Below are 19843 nucleotides of genomic sequence, written 5' to 3'. Positions count from 1 at the left end.
TGGTTCAAATGGCTCCGAGCACTATGAGACTTAACATCTGAGGTCATCAGTCCCATAGAACTTAGAACTACTTAAACCTAACTAACCTAAGAGTGTGTGTGTGTGTGTGTGTGTGTGTGTGTGTGTGTGTGTGTGTGTGTGTGAAATCTTATGGGACTTAACTGGTAAGGTCATCAGTCCCTAAGCTTACACACTACTTAACCTAAATTAACCTAAGGACAAACACACACACCCATGCCCGAGGCAGGATTCGAACCTGCGACGGTAGCCTCTCGCCCACACCGGCTGGCTGGCCGGGACGTACAGGAAGATATCAGTTAGAGTACACCATGGTCTGGAAGAGATTCCGAAATCAAATACTTGATTATAAGGCATACCCAGGAGCAGATACAGATTCAGATCACAATTTAGTAGTGATGAGAGGGGGCTTAAGTTTAAGACAATAGTCAGAAAGCATCAGTGCGGAAAGAAATCGGATAAGGAAGTGCTGAGGAAAGAAGAGATATGCTTTAAGTTATATACGGCTGTAGATACTGCAATAAGGAATAGCTTAGTAGGCAGTTCAGTTGAAGAGGAATGGACTTCCGTAAAAAGGAAATCACAGAAGTTGAGTTCCTTTTCTTACTTTCACTAATGTCTAGTGACATCTTGTTCTACGGTAAATGGTCATTGAAGAAGTTGACGTTCTTTACAGAAACGTATATAATACACATATCATCTGGTGTCCACCCTAAAACTTCTTGTAAACGCTTCTTTATAAAGCTAGGCTTACTGACAACGATATCAGTAGGTTTCTTCCCTTAGGGAGTTGGTGATCAACAAACAGTTACAACTCGAAAACCAACAGTGACATCCGTACAGTACTGGAAGGGACTCGCTAGTCATCATTTAATTTTAATGAAGCACAGAAAGTAGTTAGATATTAGGTCACAAAAATATTTGAGCTTCTACCTAGCGATGAAAAAAAAAATTAACTTCAAACATAACAATGCTATAGCATGCTATAAAGACCTTACTACTACTACTTTCCGTCTTAATTTAACAGAGTTGAAACGTCCGGACCTGCTTACAACCAGGAAATCAAAGACATTACCCTCACAAGTCGGCTGTCTGGTTAACTGCTGAAGGTAATTTTCGAATAAGACATTCAGAATAATTTCAGACGGATCCCTTGCCCTAACACACGCCCTTGGCTCTTGAATTGGCCAGCCTGTTCAAAGTAAGTTGACATGGTCTGGATATTTACACGCAACCTACTCTAAGCTTTGCCTGAAATATTCGCGAAGGTATATTTCCCAATTAAGACGGTATACGGGGACTAAAGCGACGCTGTACGCACTTGTTTTGGTCACAGCTTCGCCGCTGGTGACTCAAGGATCCACACGCAACATGAGTAGTTCGTGTCCATATTTACATAAGTTCAACTATACAGCAAGATGTGTAATAATGCTAGACATTATTAAGTAGCATCTAATTAAGAAACTTCCTGGTAGATTAAAACTATGCGCAGGACCGAGACTCGAACTCGGGACCTTTGCCTTTCGCAGGCAAGTGCTCTACCAACCGAGCTACCCAAGCACGACTCACGACCCCACCTCACAGCTTTAATTCCGCCAGTACCTCGTCTCCTACTTTCCAAACTTCACAGAAGCTCTTCTGCGAACATTGCAGAACTAGCACTCCTGGAAGGAAGGATATTGCGGAGACACGTCTTAGCCACAGCCTGGGGGATGTTTCCAGAATGAGATTTTCACTCTGCAACGGAGTCTCGGTCCGGCACACACTTTTAATCTGCCAGGAAGTTTCACAATAGCGCACACTCCGCTGCTGAGTGAAAATCTCATTCTAGAATCTAAGTACTTCCGTTCGCTGTTGCTGGTTGTGACTACAATTCAGTCAGTTCACGCTATACTAAAATCTCAAAATACACAAACGCACGAAAAAAACACTATGCGCTACGCAACTCAGATAAATGCGCAGGTAATATTCATCTCTTCACAAAAAAGCAGGTACGGAAACGTTGTATAAGAACTAAGTAGACCTACTACAACACAGTACTGCAGCTTGCGAGAGTACTCAAAATGGTTCAAATGGCTCTGAGCACTATGGGACTTAACATCGGAGGTCATCAGTCCCCTATAACTTAGAACTACTTAAACCTAACTAACCTAAGGACATCACTCACATCCATGCCCGAGGCAGGATTCGAACCTGCGACCGTAGCAGTCGCGCGGTTCCGGACTGAAGCTCCTAGAGCCGCTCGGCCACCGCGGCCGGCGCGAGAGTACTACGCGCACCTGTACTACGACGTGTTGAAAGTTGACTGTGCAGTTCATAGCTTTCACTTCTGAAATTATTCCAATTGTATTAATTTGTTGGTACACTGCTAAGACATATTCTGTAGCGAGCTGTCGATGTCTGCAGTCGTAACTGTCTTTGGTATGTTCAGTAAAGCGGTCGGAAGACAGTGATTTTCTGGTTCTACGAGCCAAAGAATTTCAAGCACGGACCGTGTAAGAAAGGTGGGCGACATTTTTGAACTAGACAGAGTGGTTGGTGTGCTAAACTCGGTCGCTGATGTCGAAGGAGCGCTGCTATGTGCTAAGATGCTGTATGGCTGTGTAAAACTTGAGTGCTCTTGAAATAAGAGCTTGGTGTTCACTTATAGGTATTGTGCGGATAATGCTTGCCTATTTTCTTGTTCGTATTGCAAGGTATTGAGTGTGACGCTTGTGGCTTTATGGAGCGAGTGATCTTAGATGTACGGGACAGAGTCGGTTTTCCATTTATCCATCCAAATAGTAGGCCTTCCATACTCAGCACATCCCCATTCAACGTGCTTCTTTCAGTAGTTTTCTAGCTATACAGAGTTTTCAGTTGTTACAGGGGAAGTAGTGTAGATGATTCATGATCTCGTGTTGTGACACCAGCCAATATGGCCTTGGGCTGTGATGGTACAGTGAACGATTGAGAGCAAGATGAAACAATGCGATCGTCTTCGGGTGGGCAGTACACAGGAGGATGTCGTCATCGGGAGAAACCAAACTAGCATTCTATACGTCGGAGCGTGGAATGTTACATCCCTTAATTTGGCGGGCAGGTAGGTTAGAAAATGCAAAAGTGAAATGGATAGGATAAAGTTAGCTATAGTAGGAATTAGCGAAGTTCGGTGGCAGGAGGAATAGAACTTCTGGTCAGCTGAATACAGGGTTACAAATACAAGTCAAATATTAAATATAGGAGCAGGTCCAATAATGAAAATAGGAATGCGGGGAAGATACTATGGACAGCATAGTAAGAGCATCATCGTACCCAATACAGGCAGGAAGACAACACCCGCCACAGTAGTACAAGTTTATATGCCAATTAACTCTTTAGATAATGAAGAGACTGAAGCATGTATGATAAAATAAGGTAATTTATTCATATAGTTAAGGGAGACGAAATATGAATTGTAATGGAGGTCTGGAATTCGATAGTAGGAAAAGGAAGAGGAGGGAAAATAGTGGGTGAATTTGGACTGGGAGAAAGGACTGAAACAGGAAGCCACCTAGTAGAATTTTGCACCGAACATAATCTAACTTGGATTAAGATTCACGAAAGAAGGTTGTCTAGGTGGAAGCGACCTGGTGATACCGGTACGATTCAGACTGATTACGTAATCGTAAGACAGAGATTTTGGAACCAGATTTTGTTATAAGACATTTACAGGGACAGATGTGCACTCTGGCTATAATTTATTGGTTATGAAATATAGATTACAATTGACGACATTCAAGAAGGTAGGAAAGAAAGAAGATGGGACCTGGATAAGGTGAAAGAACTAGATGCTGTTGAGAGTTTCAGAGGGAACATTAGGCAACGACTGACTGCAGCAGGGGAAAGGAATACAGTAGAAGACGAATGGGAGCTTTGAGAGAAGAGCTAGTGAAGGCAGCAGAGGCTCAAGTGGGTAAACAGACAAAGCTTAGTCGATATCCTTGGATATCATAGGAGACATTGATTTTAATTGAGGAAAGAAGTAAATGTATAAATGCAGCAAAATAAAAAGGCGAAACGGAACAGGAAAGTCTAAAAAATGAAATTGACAGAAAGTGCAAAATGGTTAAGCATCAGTGACTACAGGGAAACTGTAAGGATGTAGAAAAATATATAACTAGGGCAAAGATGGATACCGCGTACAGGAAAATAAAAGAAGCTTTTGGAGAAAAGAGTATCAGCTATGTGAATATCAATAGCTCGAATGGAAAACCAGTACTATGCAAAGAAGGGAAAGCTGAAGGATGAAAGGAGTATATATAGGGGCTATGCAAGGGAAATTTTCTGGTTAGTAGTATAGAATGGGAAGAGAAAGTACATGAATATGAGATGTGATACATGATACTGAGAAAATAATTTGACGGGCACTGAAAACCTAAGAAGAAAGAAGGCCCCTGGAGCAGACGACATTCCGTCAGAACCTCTGATATCCTTGGGAGAGCCAACTAAGATAAAATTAATCCACCTGGTGTGCAAGATGTATGAGACAGACGAAATACGCTCAGACTTCAAAAGGAAAGTAGTAATTCCAATTACAAAGAAGACAGATGCCAACAGGTACGAATATTACCGAACTATCGGTGTAATAAGTCGTGATTGCAAAATACTAACAAGAATTCTTTACGGAAAGATGGAAAAGCTGATAGAAGCCGACATCGGAGAAGGTCAGTTAGAATTCCACAGAAATGCGGGGATACGCGAAGCAATGCTGACCTCAGAACGTCTCTTAGACGATAGTTTGAGGAAAGGCAAACTTTCATTTGTTGCATTAGTAGACTTAGAGAGAGCTTTTGACAATGTTAACTGGAACGCAGTCTTTAAATTTAAAAAGGTATAAGGGGTAAAATACAGCCTAAACGGAAACCACACGGCAGTTATAAGAGTCGAGAGCCATGGAAAGGAAGCACTGGTTGAGAAAGGAATGAGAAAGGGTTGTAGCGTATTCCCGACGTTATTCAGTCTGCACCCTGAGCAGATAGTAAAAGATACCAAAGAAACATTTGGAATTAAAATTTGAGGGAGAAGAAATAAAAACTTTGAGGCCGATTACATTGTAATTCTGTAAGAGACAGCAAAGGACTTGGGAGAACAGGTGGATGGAATGAACAATGTTTTGGAAGGAGGATATAAGATGGCCATCAATGAAAGCATAACAAGAGTAATAGAAAGTAGTCGAATTAAAACAGGTGATGCGGAAGGTTTTAAGAAACTAGACACAGAAAGTAATAGGTCAGTTTTTCTATTTGGGCAGTAAAACAAATGATGAGGATTGACGTTGAGAGGATATAAAATATAGACTGGTAATGGCAAGAAAAACGTTTCTGGAAAAGAGAAATTTATTGGCGTCAGATAAAGATTTAAGCGTTAGGATGTCTTATTTGTCTGATGTGTGGCCTTGTATGGAAGTGAAACGTGGAGAGAAAACAGAAGAAGCTTTTGAAACGTGGTGCTGCATAACAATGCTCAAGATTAGATAGGTGTAGATCATGTAACTAACTAGGAAGTACTGAATGGAATTGGGGAGAAAAGAAGTTTGTGGCATAACTTGACTAAAATAAGGGATCAATTGATAGGACACATTCTGAGACGTCAAGGGATCACCAGTTTAGTACTGGAGGGAAGTGGGGGGGGGGGGGGGGTAAAAATTATATAGCGAGATCAAGAGATGCATACAGTAAGGAGGTTCAAAAGAAAGTAGGCTTGTACACGACACTGTAGCGTGGAGAGCTGCGTTTGTAACAATAATGGGTTTTCTTCTGTTCCAGTAGTGCTATACACATTCGTACCACGTGCTTTGTACGTGAATTATGTAAATGTTGTTCAGATGTGTTTGAATTCCTAAGAGAGCAAAATGCTGAGGTCGTCGGTCGCTAAGCTTTACACACTATTTAAACTAATTTATGCTAAGGATAACACACACACCCATGCCCGAGGGAGGACTCGAACCTCCGGCGGAAGGGGCCGTATGTGAATGTCATCGTGGCTTATCTACATTTTGGAAGCGGTTATATGTTTTTTTAGTCAAATATTTTCAAAATAAATCGAATTTACTTGCCCTCAATAACACACACACCCATGCCCGAGGGAGGACTCGAACCTCCGGCGGAAGGGGCCGTATGTGAATGTCATCGCGGCTTATCTACATTTTGGAAGCGGTTATATGTTTTTTTAATCAAATATTTTCAAAATAAATCGAATTTACTTGCTCTCAATTCTGACGATCTTACGCCAAGTTGCATTTTGAAAATGTTACTAACCACTCTACGTAAAGTGCCTTTTGCCTTCAGCAAAGATAACCACATTCTTGAGTTGTTTCTGCGATCAACATTACGTTATTCAGTAAATGCAATGGGCATTAGTTTCTGTATTTCTATGATTGCTTTTTAAGAACAGAAGGTAAGTCAGTCGTGCTGTCGGAACTGGAGAGCATCAGTTTACACCAAGTACGGCTACTTTACGTCTCGCATTTGTGAGCTGTGATAAACTGTGCCCTGCGTGCGCACTGTACACAACTGAGTTATAGGCACAGCTACTCACAAGTAACTCATGTAAATTCATATGTTTACTCCAACTTGTTAGACTCATACGAGTCAGTTAATTACGTCTACATCTACTACTCCGCAAACTACCGTACGGTGTGTGGCAGAGGATACCTTGTACCACAACTAGTCGCTTCCTTTCCTGCTCCATTCACAGTTAGAGCGAGGGAGAAAGGACTATCTATACGCCTCCGTATAAGCCCTAATTTCTCTTATCTTCTTCCCTCCGGGGATTTCCAGTTGAGTTCCTGAAGTATATCCATAACACCTGCATGCTGATCCAACCTACCGGTAACAAATCTAACAGCTCGTCTCTGACTTGCTTCGATGTCTTTTTTCAGTTCGACCTGGTGCGGATTCCAAACACTCGAACAGTACTCAAGAATAGGTCGCAATAGTGTCCTATAAGGATGTCCTTTATAGATGAACCATGTTTTCCTAAAATTCCCCCAATAAACCGAAGATCTTCTAGGCGCTCAGTCCGGAGCCGCGCGACTGCTACGGTCGCAGGTTCGAATCCTGCCTCGGGCATGGATGTGTGTGATGTCCTTAGGTTGGTTAGGTTTAAGTAGTTCTAAGTTCTAGGGGACTGATGACCACAGATGTTAAGTCCCATAGTGCTCAGAGCCATTTGAACCATTTTTTTGTTGATTTTGTTCCATACGTCGGATGGAGGCATTGGGTCCGGTGGTCCCCCTCGTGCTATTCGAAAGGAGTAGGCTATGTGTCGGCACCGGGTTGCACTCTCTCCTCTCTTCCATCATCATAGTCCAACACAAATGTAACACTACACTATACACGCATCAGTTAAACTCACCTACGCTGTACGAATACACATACGACGAAACTCTCACACATTCACAAGGGAAAGGGTCAGTGTGCGCGGGGGGAGAACACCCTTTTCGACAGGCAGCCGAACCCACATGGTGCACGTCACAACCAACAATACCATACGACACATACTTTTTTTACATCAAGGGCTGGAGTTTAATCGTTAACTGAAATATGCTCTCTTGCATTCGAAGCGAACCCTCGGCAACATCCGACGATCTTCTTTGAATCGTCTTTGTATTTTCTTAATACATACTACATCGTAACGTCGGACTGCGAACAATATCAAGAATCGGCGGAACGACAGTTGGTAAGCAACTTCTTTTGCGCGTGTGCTAAATTTCCTAAACTATTGGATCACTCGGCGAAGTCATATCGTATTTCACGTTCTTGGGAATATCGTTAGTAGGCTACATATATGGTCTGAACTTCCAGCATGCTATAAGAGTTGTGGATGAGCAACTTCTGTCAATCAATATAACGAAAGTTGAATATTTCACTTTTTCTTTTCACTTGATGGCTAGTTCTGGGGCGGAACCCATTTTGAAATCATCGTAAAATAGTAAAAAATGATATTTTCAAAAATGCAAAACATGTCAAAAATGTTCAAACGAATAGTTACAGCACATAGAGTTATCTGTATGTGCTGTAACTCTTCAGCCGGCCGCGGTGGTCTCGCGGTTCTAGGCACTCAGTCCGGAACCGCGCGACTGCTACGGTCGCAGGTTCGAATCCTGCCTCGGGCATGGATGTGTGTGATGTCCTTAGGTTAGTTAGGTTTAAGTAGTTCTAAGCTCTAGGGGACTGATGACCATAGATTTAAGTCCCATAGTGCTCAGAGCCATAAACCGAAGATCATTAGCCTTCCCTACCAGAATCACCACATGCTAGTTCCATTTCAAATCGCTGAGCAGCGTTATGCCCAGATATTTAAACGACGTGACTGTCAAGCAGGACACTACTAATGCTGTATCCGAACATCACGGTTTTTCTTCCTACTCATCCGTATTAACTTATATTTTTCTACATTTAGTGCCAGCTGCCATTCATCACACCAAATAAATGGTTCAAATGGATCTGAGCACTATGGGACTTAACTTCTGAGGTCATCAGTTCCCTAGAACTTAGAACTACTTAAACCTAACTAATGTAAGGACATCACACACATCCATGCCCGAGGCAGGATTTGAAGCTGCGACCGTAGTGGTCGCTTGGTTCCAGACTGAAGCGCCTAGAACCGCTCGGCCACCCCGGCCGGCAGTCGATGACGTCTTGGATCCCAGGACGAACACCATTTTCCGAGTTCGGATGTGGCTGGACCTTGTTGGTTCGTAGGAACTGAGTAGCGACGCAGTCTCCACAGCGCGAAGCCAGGCCGGGGCTTTTGGCGGCGGGCACGCGCTCTTGCATTTGAAGGCGCTAGCTGTGTGAGTGACTTTTCACTTTCTTCCGAAGCAGGATCCTCAAGTTGTGTAATTAGTTACCTGTTCTTAAAACTCGGCTGTTACGATTTGTTCGTTATTTGTGCAGTGTTGTTTCCTCAGCTGTTGACGCGTGTGATTACAGATCAGGTGTTTTGTTCCCTAGAATCTACAGCCTTCCGTAGTGACTTGACAGTTGTGACTTGTGTTTTCGGTATTCTTTTAAACTTGTCTTGAGTGGTGTTTGATGCCTTGATCTTGGTGAGGCCGAGTTTGAAGTTATTGGTATCTTGATGTACTCTTCATCGGCCGGTAGTTTCCATTGTCTGTGCAGTTCGATCTGACCGTTGGAAATTGGTCAGATTGTCGGTCGATCGTGAACCGTGCCTAGGTTGTGTTACCATCCGATTAAGAGTCTCTCGTTCTAGCTGCCTGTCTCACCTAAACGTGCGTTAGTGTTAGCTTCCCAGGCCGACCGTTGGAACCTTCTGAGCGCCGCTCCTTTTTTTACATAGTGATTTATTTTTTAGTCTTAAGTACCCTGTGTGGCCGTCAGCCGAGTTTTAATCTCTCTTAAATTAAAAATTCAAAATCCTTGTCTTGTCCTTAAGTCATAAGATTGTTATTGTTTAGTATGAGGACTTCAGCCGATTTTTACACGAAGATAAGGCCTTCAGCCTTTTCAAATTGAAAGCTCTGTTTCCTAGGCCCTAAGCCGTTAAATTGTTTTGTTGATATGCGGCCTTCAGCCGAGTTTTCAGCCTATTTAGATTAAACATTGAACGTCTTTGTCTCGGCCTTAAGCCGTAACACTGTTCTTGATTAATTTGAGGCCTCCAGCCGAGTTCTATGGGAAAAAATTAAGGTAAGGCTTTCAGCCTATTTATATTGAAGATAAATTTTTTTTTCTAAAGGAGTGGAACCTCCAGAAGAACTCATGTACCTCAATTCCTTGCTTAGGTCTGCTGCCTCGGATTTTCGATGTGGCCTTCAGCCGATCTGAATTAAATCAGCGGAGGTCTCTCGTTAAAACCTTGAGAGTTTTGATTCTTGCTTGTGTGATTGCGTGTTTTAACAAATGAAGATTATATGTTGAGTGCAACTGACAGTAACTTATTTTGGCTCCTTTCCACAAATATAACCGCATCCGCTCTGTCCTGCTAGCCCAGAAATTTCACTTACTAAAAGCACTTATATAATTTTATGCTTCTTTGAGGCTGAAATATGTTATGACGGGGCCGCCTTGACTGTGGAGTGTGTACACAGAGTACAGAAACTGCTTGTCGTCAGGGAGACACCGTGTAAACAAGCGCCGCAGTTACGGCCGCACGCGGGGTTGCCTCGCAGAGAGCAGGAGGCGGACGCCGTGTGTTTTTCCCTTTGTGCGCCGCATTACGCCGGCTGCCGTTTCTGCTGAAATTGTGGGTCAAACAAACAGCGCTCAGAACGGGAAAACAGCTGCTAGCAACGGGTTGCTGGATATCCAGCCAGCAGTGCATCTGACTTCTGCAGGCATCTTCATTTCGAATCTTCTTTAGTCACCAGTCTTGATGACTGATGCGTTCCACCACTGATTCCTCTACTGTACCAACCTCTTCATCTCAAAGTGGCACTTGCCACCTACATCCTCAATTATTTGCTGGATGTATTCCAGTCTTGTCTTCCTCTGCAGTTACTGCCCTCGACAGCTCCCTATAGTGCCACGGAAGTCATTTCGTTATGTCTTAACAGATGTCCTATCATCCTCTCCCTTCTCCTTGTCAGTATTTTCCACATATTCCTTTCCTCTCCGTTTCTGCGCAGAACTTCTTTATTCTTCACCTTATCTGTCCGCCTGATTTTCAACATTCGTCTGTAGCACTATATCTCAAATGCTTCGATTCTCTTCTGTTCCGATTTTGCCACAGTCAATGTTTCACTACCGTACAGTGCTATGCTTGGTTCAAATGGCTCTGAGCACTATGGGACTTAACATCTGTGGTCACCAGTCCCCTAAAACTTAGAACTACTTAAACCTAACTAACCTAAGGACATCACACACATCCATGCCCGAGGCAGGACTCGAACCTGCGACCGTAGTGTTCATGCGGTTCCAGACTGAAGCGCCTAGAACCGCACGGCCACACCGGCCGGCAATGCTGTGCTCCAAACGTACATTCTGGGTAGTTTCTTTCTGAAGTTAAGGCCTATGTTTGATTCTAGTAGACTTCTCTCGGCCAGGAATGCTATTTTTTGCCGGTGCTGGTTTGCTTTTGATGTCCTCCTTGCTGCGTCCGTCATTAGTAGTAGAATTCCTTAACTTCATCTACTTCGTGACCATCATTCGTGATGTTAAGTTTCTCGCTGTTCTCATTTCTGCTACTTGTTTTACTTTTGTCTTTCTTCGATTTATTCACACCCAATATTTGTACACATTAGAAAGTTCATTCCATTCAGCACATCACGTAATTCTTCTTCACTTTCACTCAGGATAGCAATGTCACCATTGATATCCTTTCGCCCTGAATTTTAATCCCACTCCTGAATCTTCCTTTTATTCCCATCATTGCTTCTTCGATGTACAGATTGGTCAGTAGGGGCGAAAGGCTACATCCCTGTCTTAAACCCTTTTTAATCCGAGCACTTAGTTCTTGGTCGTCCACTCTTATCATTCCTTCGTGGCTCTTGTGCATATTGTATAATATCCGTCTCTCCCTATAGCTTATCCCTACTTTTCTCAGAATTTAAAACATTTTGAACCATTTAACACTGTCGAACGTTTTTCCGGGTCGACAAATCCTTTGAACGAGTCTTGATTTTTCTTTAGTCTTGCTTCCATTATCAACCGCAACGTCACAATTGCCTGTATGATGCATTTACCTTTCCTAAAGCCAAACTCATCGTCGTCTTAAACGTCCTCAATTTTGCGTATTTTTCTTGTCAGCAATTTTGATGTATGAGCTGTTAAGCTGATTGTGTGATAATTCGTTCACTTCTCAGCTCTTCAGTGTTCGGAATTGGGTGCATGATATTTTTCCGGAAGTCAGATGGTATGTCGGCAGACTCATACATTCTACACACCAACGTGAATAGTCGTTTTCTTGTCACTTCCCTGAATGATTTTAGAAATTCCGATGGAATGTTATTTATCCCTTCTGCCTTATTTGATCTTAAGTCCCCCAATGCTCTTATAAATTCTGATCCGAACATTGAATCCCCTATCTCTTCTAAGTCGACTTCTGTTTATTCTTCTATCACATCAGACCAATGTTCCCCTTCGTAGAGGTCTTCAATGTACTGTTTACACCTATCCGCTTTCTCCTCTGTATTTAACAGTGGAATTCCCTTTGCAGTCTTAATGTTACCAGCCTTTCATAGAAGGTTGATTTGACTTTCCTGTATGCTGAGTAATTTTCTGTTTCAGTTTCTTCATATGTTTCATGCAGCCATTTCGTCTTAGCTTCTCTGCACTTACTATTTATTTCATTCCTCAGCGACTTGTATTTCTGTATTCCTGAGTTTTCCTGAACATTTTGTACTTCCATCTTTCATAGATCACCTGAAGTATTTCTGGTGTCTGCCGGCCGCGGTGGTCTAGCGGTTCTGGCGCTGCAGTCCGGAACCGCGGGACTGCTACGGTCGCAGGTTCGAATCCTGCCTCGGGCATGGGTGTGTGTGATGTCCTTAGGTTAGTTAGGTTTAATTAGTTCTAAGTTCTAGGGGACTTATGACCTAAGATGTTGAGTCCCATAGTGCTCAGAGCCATTTGAACCATTTGAATTTCTGGTGTCTCTCATGCCTACATGCCATTAAATACTTAGGAACCCACTGCCATTGAAATATCTTCTAATAACAATAATTTTATGGATCATTAAACTCCTTAATAATAGCTGACAGTAAAACATACTGTAATGTTTTCGCTTTGTAAAACGTGTACGGCTGAGTAAGGTAATACGTCTACTGTACAGTAGACAGCTGAGAAAACTCCCTGTGATACTTGAGGTGGGGAACGGGGAAGCAGACCATTCCCTCCCTCTGTTTTCCCATCGACTTCCCGTGTACCGTGTTACTGTCCGTCTGAAAAATATTGCCTCACCAATATACTTGATTGTCAGACTTGTAGAAGTAGGTGCAGGTAGTTTTAATTGTAGACAACTCTCCAAGGAATAAACAAGGTAAAACGGCAAACAATTATAATCAAACTTCGTGTAAAACATAGCTAAACTGTAAATGTCATTGATTTAATTCAAATGGTCTTCACGATTAGTATTTTCTCTGTAACAATATATCACGGAACACGACTAAACATTATTTGCGAATGACGTTCTGTTATGCTGAGTAATTATATGTGACTTTTGATGACATCAAAAATCTGCAAGTATTACCTGTAGTTTACTACAAGTTTCAAACATCTTTTCCTCTTGAAATTTTTGAATGCAACAGGTGCTGGCAGCTTAATCCTAGAATACTAAAGGGGAGAAAATGTTACATTGTTACTAAACCATCGTAAATTTTAATACTCCACATTTTATTCATAGGAAGCCACAGTTAATGCTTTTTGCACTAGTTAATTACAATCATGTCACGTACAAAATAAGCATAAAATGGCCTGTTTTACGCTGTATATCGAAAGCGGTTGCCTTCGATGATGATGATGATGATGATGATGATGATGATGATGATGATGTTTGGTTTGCGGGGCTCTCAATTGCGCGGTCATCAGCGCCCGTACACAGTCCTAATTTTTACACAGTCCAGTTTGTACACAGTCGAATCTAGCCACTGTCACGAATGATATTGATGATGATGATGATGATGACGATGGATTATGATGATGATGATGAAATGATGAGGACAACATACCTAGTCCGCGGGCAAAGAAAGCTTAACTTCGATGATCTGACGCGAACCGTTGTTACCACTGCGGCAGGGCCATGGGCACTGAACTGAATAAGGGGAAATTTTCGGCACTACTTAAATGAAAGAAGGGATAGGTTGCTAGAATACACCATGCTGCATCAAGAAATAGTTATTTTTTATGGAGGGAAGTGTGTGGGGTAACAATTGTGGACGGAGACCAAGGACTGGACTGAGTATAGTGAACAGGTTCAAGTGGATATAGGCTGCAATTGTTACGCAGAGATGAAGATTCTCGCGAGAGCTCCATCAAACGATTCATCGGATTGAAGACCACGACGACGGCATGCAACTTAACTGTTTGTACAATACCCTCATAACTTTAAGATTCACTGAATAACAGTAGGACTTGATTCCCACGTGGTCGTCCACCACTGCTACAAAGAGGCAAGTGCGCTCTCATGTGATACAGCAACATGCAGCTACTCATCACGGGCTTACTGCTACGTAATGATGGCGATTATCGCTGTAACAACAGTTTTTAGTTAGACCGGTCTTTTTCATCTCCAGTTTAACCTGTCTGTTAAAAAAAAAAATTGTGTTCTGCCTTACGGCAGGTCTTGTCATGGGGGAAGCCTCGTCAGAGAGGTCCAACGCATGAGCGTCTAGGGAAGTGATTCCAGTGGTGTTTTCCCTTTGCCTTCCACTGATGAGGATGAAATGATAATGAGGACAACACAACACCCAGTCCCTGAGCGGAGAAAATTTCCGACCCAGCCAGGAGTCGAACCCGGGCCGCTTAGGGTGACAGAACGCCGCGCTGACCACTCAGCTATCGGGGAGGACTAACCTGTCTGTTAAAACCGCTCGAAATAACCGGTTTCTGAAACAACTGGTCTTAGGCTATTTTTAATTGCTATTACTTCCAGTAACTACGGTAGACGTGGAACAAAGAAAAATTCTAGCGCAGGTGAAGGAGTAGGAGATCATTATCGACATGGGGCTCACTTTGCGACAGAAGTCAGTCCCTTTCTCTCCAGCAAAGATTGCGAAGATGAAAGAGGCGGGTGTGGCAACAGCGAGAACGAAAGGTCTCAAGTTGATGACCTACATCGCCTCTTTTGAATGGTATCAACAATTCACCTTGAAGCAACCACAAAATTAAGGTTTCAGTTATTCCTAGCTTATAGCACATTAGTAAAATCATAGGAATATCAATCAAATTTGTCTTCTCTTCCAAGGAACATTGAGGATATATCCTTCTCAATTAATGTCGCAAGTTTCTTTTGCCTCATCCCCTTCTTAATCTTTTAAAGCAAGTGGATTATTGTACTTTATTCCCAACGCATTTCACAAAGTACCTCCGAACTAGAAATGGTAGCATTTTGCAGTACAACTGACGTCCGAGGACAACAGCGAGAATTTGCCTGTAGACCAGGTACATTTTTGTCTCTAAAATGCTGCACCTACTCCTAGAAGGTACCCCCTGAGTGCGAGGTCTCAAGATGCCAACGATGCTTACGGCAGTCAACGCCTCACACATTATCTACGACGCAACCACAATATTCGTTGGTAATAGCATCGGGTGGCGGGACCAGAGGTATCCAACCGTGAGCACAGCACGATGCTACGGAGCGTAGTTGAACTGCTTAGTCGGCGAGTAACTCACAACAATTGTAAGTAGGCTGTTTAGGTTTTCCTATTGGTAACACCACGTAGCGCTCTGTATGAAAATCACTGGCTGTGCTGTGTGCAGCCTGTGGCTAGTTTGCATTGTTGTCTGCCATTGTAGTGTTGGGCAGCTGGATGTTAACAGCGCGTAGCGTAGCGCAGTTGGAGGTGAGCCGCCAGCAGTGGTGGATGTGGGGAAGTGAGATGCCGGATTTTTGAGAGCGGATGATCTGGACGTGTGTCCATCAGAAACAGTACATTTGTAAGAATTGATGTCATGAACTGCTATATGTATTATGACTTTTGAACAATATTAAGATAAATACATTGTTTGTTCTCCATCAAAATCTTTCTTTTGCTAACTGTGCCTATCAGTAGTTAGTACCTTCAGTAGTTTGAATCTTTTATTTAGCTGGCAGTAGTGGCACTCGCTGTATTGCAGTAGTTCGAGTAATGAAGATTTTTGTGAGGTAAGTGATTTGTGAAACGTATAGGTTAATGTTAGTCTGGACCATTCTTTTGTAGGGATTTTTGAAAGTCAGAATGCGTTGCGCTAAAAATATTGTGTGTCAGTTTAAGCACAGTCATGTATAATTGTTCAAAGGGGACGTTTCACAATGCTACAATATTAGTGATGTTGATACAACGCTGAGCAACGACAGCTGTAAACAAAGCAAAAGTTGCATTATATTTACAACAACAGTTGCTGAAGTTGACATTTCGTCAGACAGGAATACAAGGAATTTCGAAGAGGGAAAAAGAAATGGCAGATGATATATTAGCGTTTCTGCAAGATCTGCTAGTGGAGTGTGTGGGAGAAGAAGTAAAAACTTTGAGGTTCGCCGATGACATTGTAATTCTGTCAGAGATAGCAAAGGACTTGGAAGAGCAGTTGAACGGAATGGACAGTGTCTTGAAAGGAGGATATAAGATGAACATCAACAAAAGCAAAACGAGGATAATGGAATGTAGACGAATTAAGTCGGGTGATGTTGAGGGAATTCGATTAGGAAATGAGACGCTTAATGTAGTAGAGGAGTTTTGCTATTTGGGGAGCAAAATAACTGATGATGGTCGAAGTAGAGAGGATTTAAAATGTCGACTGGCAACAGCAAGGAAAGCGTTTCTGAAGAAGAGGAATTTGTTAACATCGAGTATAGATTTAAGTGTCAGGAAGTCGTTTCTGAAAGTATTTGTATGGAGTGCAGCCATGTATGAAAGTGAAACATGGACGATAAATAGTTTGGACAGGAAGAGAATAGAAGCTTTCGAAATGTGGTGCTACAGAAGAATGCTGAAGATTAGATGGGTAGATCACATAACTAATATGGAGGTATGGAATAGAATAGGGGAGAAGAGGAGTTTGTGGCACAACTTGACAAGAAGAAGGGACTGGTTGGTAGGGTATGTTCTGAGGCATCAAGGGATCACAAATTTAGCATTGGAGGGCACCGTGGAGGGTACAAATCGTATAGGGAGACCAAGAGATGAATACATTTAGCAGATTCAGAAGGATGTAGGTTTCAGTAAGTACTGGGAGATGAAAACGCTTGCATAGGTTAGAGTAGGATGGAGAGCTGCGTCAAACCAGTCTCAGGACTGAAGACCACAACAACAACAGTACATACATCTCACAGCAGGTTGATCTGTGCACCTCCCGGCCACTCATTTTCTATCGCTCTCTTGAGGTACGTGGTGAGTCATCATCAGCTAATACTTCCCCTGTCGTAATTGTTAACACAACATTTCAAATCAGCCTAGCTAAAGATTGAGCTTCCTACCTCGCACTCAAGACGTTCCTTGTCAGGTTGGTGTTTGTTGCTGGTTCCTAACTGCAGGCAGTGTTAATAAAATAGTGCTGATCGCTTTTCCCAATTTCTATTCCCCAGTACTTACTCGATTTTAAAAACGGTTTTATTTAAAATCTAAAACTTTCAGCGTTGCTGCTATGACGATTTGTTACTAGTAAAAAATGAGAAAAAAAAGTCTGAGGTGTGGGGTAGATATGTTATTCTGTTATTCTGCGCAACGGATTAATCTGAGATGTACCCTTTACCATGTGGCTCCTGCAAGATGCAATTTCCACCCCCACACTACTACAGAAGTCAAACAGACGCTCCTAACGTTCTATAGAGAAATGCCTGAAAAACTTTCAGCAAGAAATATCTTCTGGAGTCGTCCGCTGTAAGGAAATGACACAAAAATTCACAAGATTTCTTACGTAACTAGTGGGATACTTGGGTACTGGAGTAGTGCTAGTTAGTGTAAGAAAAACATGAAACTAACGAAAGTTATTATTTATTTTGCAAAATTTCTGAGAAATCACAATGACACTTTGTTATGAATTGAACAAGTTATATCCTGGTTATTTTCGGAATGTGAAGTTACTTTCAAGGATAGGATTCGCTAATGAAATTTCTACACAAAGTTTAAGATGGTAGTTGACTTGGCAGAATGGCTCTGAGGCACACCTACTCAACTTGAATAATTATCCTTTAGACTGTTGCTAGGTACAGTAGAGGCTGTCGCGTGTGAAATTCAGTGAAGTGTACTGTTGTGGAGGAAATATGGGGCTCGTAATAGCTGTAGCAAACAATACCGTAAGCTGTGATGACTGTTGTCTGTGCCGCTTGCTGCTGACAAATAAGATAACTCTCGTCCTATCTGGATTGACCTTCGCCAATCAAACTCTCCCTCTGCCTTGATGAAGTCAAGGATTCCTATTCGACCCTAGTCTAACTATTGGCATGGTACACCGGTCAGATAACCAGTCCACCGCCATGCCACTCAAAATTAGCTCTGTCCGTTCACACTGCACAATAAGTGTGTCGGCCAACATAGTGAACAACGCTTAATCGCAAGGAATCTATACAGAGTCGCCCTTTGAATCGCTCTCGACAGAGAAGCTCTCCCAGTGAAGTACTGAGGAGAGACTTGTTCCTCGCTCCAAGAGCGACAACGGAACAGCGCCTATCAATGCCAGACATGAAGGGGTATATCTTTCGGTCTCTTCCATTATTCTTTCAGTTCAAGGCGTCAGAAATATCGTCTGCCAATCAGAATTGCTCTTCTAAAACGGGAGAATGTTTCTTTTAAGGCAACCAACCCGAAAACCTGTAGCTTTGGCGTTTGCTATCTCCATGTGAAAATCTCTGAAACTGCGTGCTATGTGTAAAGAATGCGTAGGCAGGCCGCTCCCACACAATGTAGCGGAATTTGCTTTTAAGCCAAACACGGGGTCGTTCCTCCTTTTCACTCGGGCCTACGCTGTCCGCTACGGGCAGTCACCGGCCGACATGGGCTGGGTCGTCCTCTGAAGGGCCTGGCGTCCCGTTGTGTGGCCTCTCTCCCGAACTAAAAGCCTCTGTGACCGTCGGGGTGTCTGGAATGTATGTGTGCACGCCAACCTCGAGTATTTCAACCACTGTGCGCTCACTTGTCAATTGCATATCGTTTACGTGAATCTATACAACATTGACTTTGTCTTATCGAGTTTGGGTTCGAATGAAGAGTCTTGATGTGCGGAATATGATCGTGAGGGCGGAACATGTAAGCAATGAAGGTCAGGAGACCACGACGTCTTACAACCGGTTATAACAGAACCAAACAAATACCGAAAAATACCGGTTATTCAGAGCTAAAATAAACGTATCACTTTTAACCGGTCAGTTTTTCGCACCCCTAAGTTACGTAAGGGCGAAACGCTTTTGTGTTCTCTCGTAAACAACCAAAAGCTCTACAGCAGAAGTCAGCGAGTTTCCTCTGCCAAAACCAGCACATCGGACGTCAGCCACACTGCCGGTGCTAAGTGTGAGGCTTCGCCCGCACGTGTAATTAATCTAGAGGCGCCGCGTTCTGCGATACGCGTCAAAAGCGGAGGCAGTGATATCTGGCGCGAGCGAGCCTGCAACAAGCCACGACCCAATGGGCCGACACTAACTCGATTACGCAGCCAGGCTGCCGCGCGAGCAACCCGCTTGCTTTCACTGAGGCCTCCGTCAAAGAGGCCGCCTAATAGCTCAGCCGAGCCGATGTTGACGCTGATTTAGTTACTCCGCGTCGCTGCAAACGACGTCAAAACACACACACACACACTTCCTGCACGAGAAACTCTGCACTAACAGATATAACACGGTTTTCGTAAAATGATTATATATGTGCTCAGTTTTCTGCTACATAAAACAGTTATTTTGTCTTCCGATATACATACACAAGGTTAAACAATAATTTTGCACCACGTGAATATCTGCGAACCTACGCGAGTACACATTTGAGAGGAGCAGGGAATGAAACAAGCATAAAAAAGAGAAAAAAATGTAGAAGAATTATACTGCCGTATCCGAGACATCGTTACGCAAATATGTCTCAGCACTTTTCGTATGCTGTCTTCAGTGGGATATTTTATTATTGAATCTGGAAACTGCTATGATACGGCATACCGAAAAATAGTCCTAGAAATCTAGTTTGGAAAAATAAATATGTTCTTAGTTTTACAGATACCTTACA

General features: G+C 42.8%; 1 protein-coding gene across 1 annotated transcript in view; it reads left to right on the top strand.

The window, feature by feature from the left end:
- LOC126259847 (uncharacterized) overlaps positions 1-19843 on the top strand; it is a 695000-nt gene that overhangs the window by 65549 nt on the left and 609608 nt on the right. The gene's annotated exons all lie outside the window — the stretch shown is intronic.

The sequence above is a fragment of the Schistocerca nitens genome, chromosome 5 (assembly GCF_023898315.1).
Source record: "Schistocerca nitens isolate TAMUIC-IGC-003100 chromosome 5, iqSchNite1.1, whole genome shotgun sequence".
NCBI classification, from domain to species: Eukaryota; Metazoa; Arthropoda; class Insecta; order Orthoptera; family Acrididae; genus Schistocerca; species Schistocerca nitens.
The sequence above is the reverse complement of the archived record's forward strand: the minus strand, read 5'-3'. Positions and strand labels throughout refer to the sequence as shown.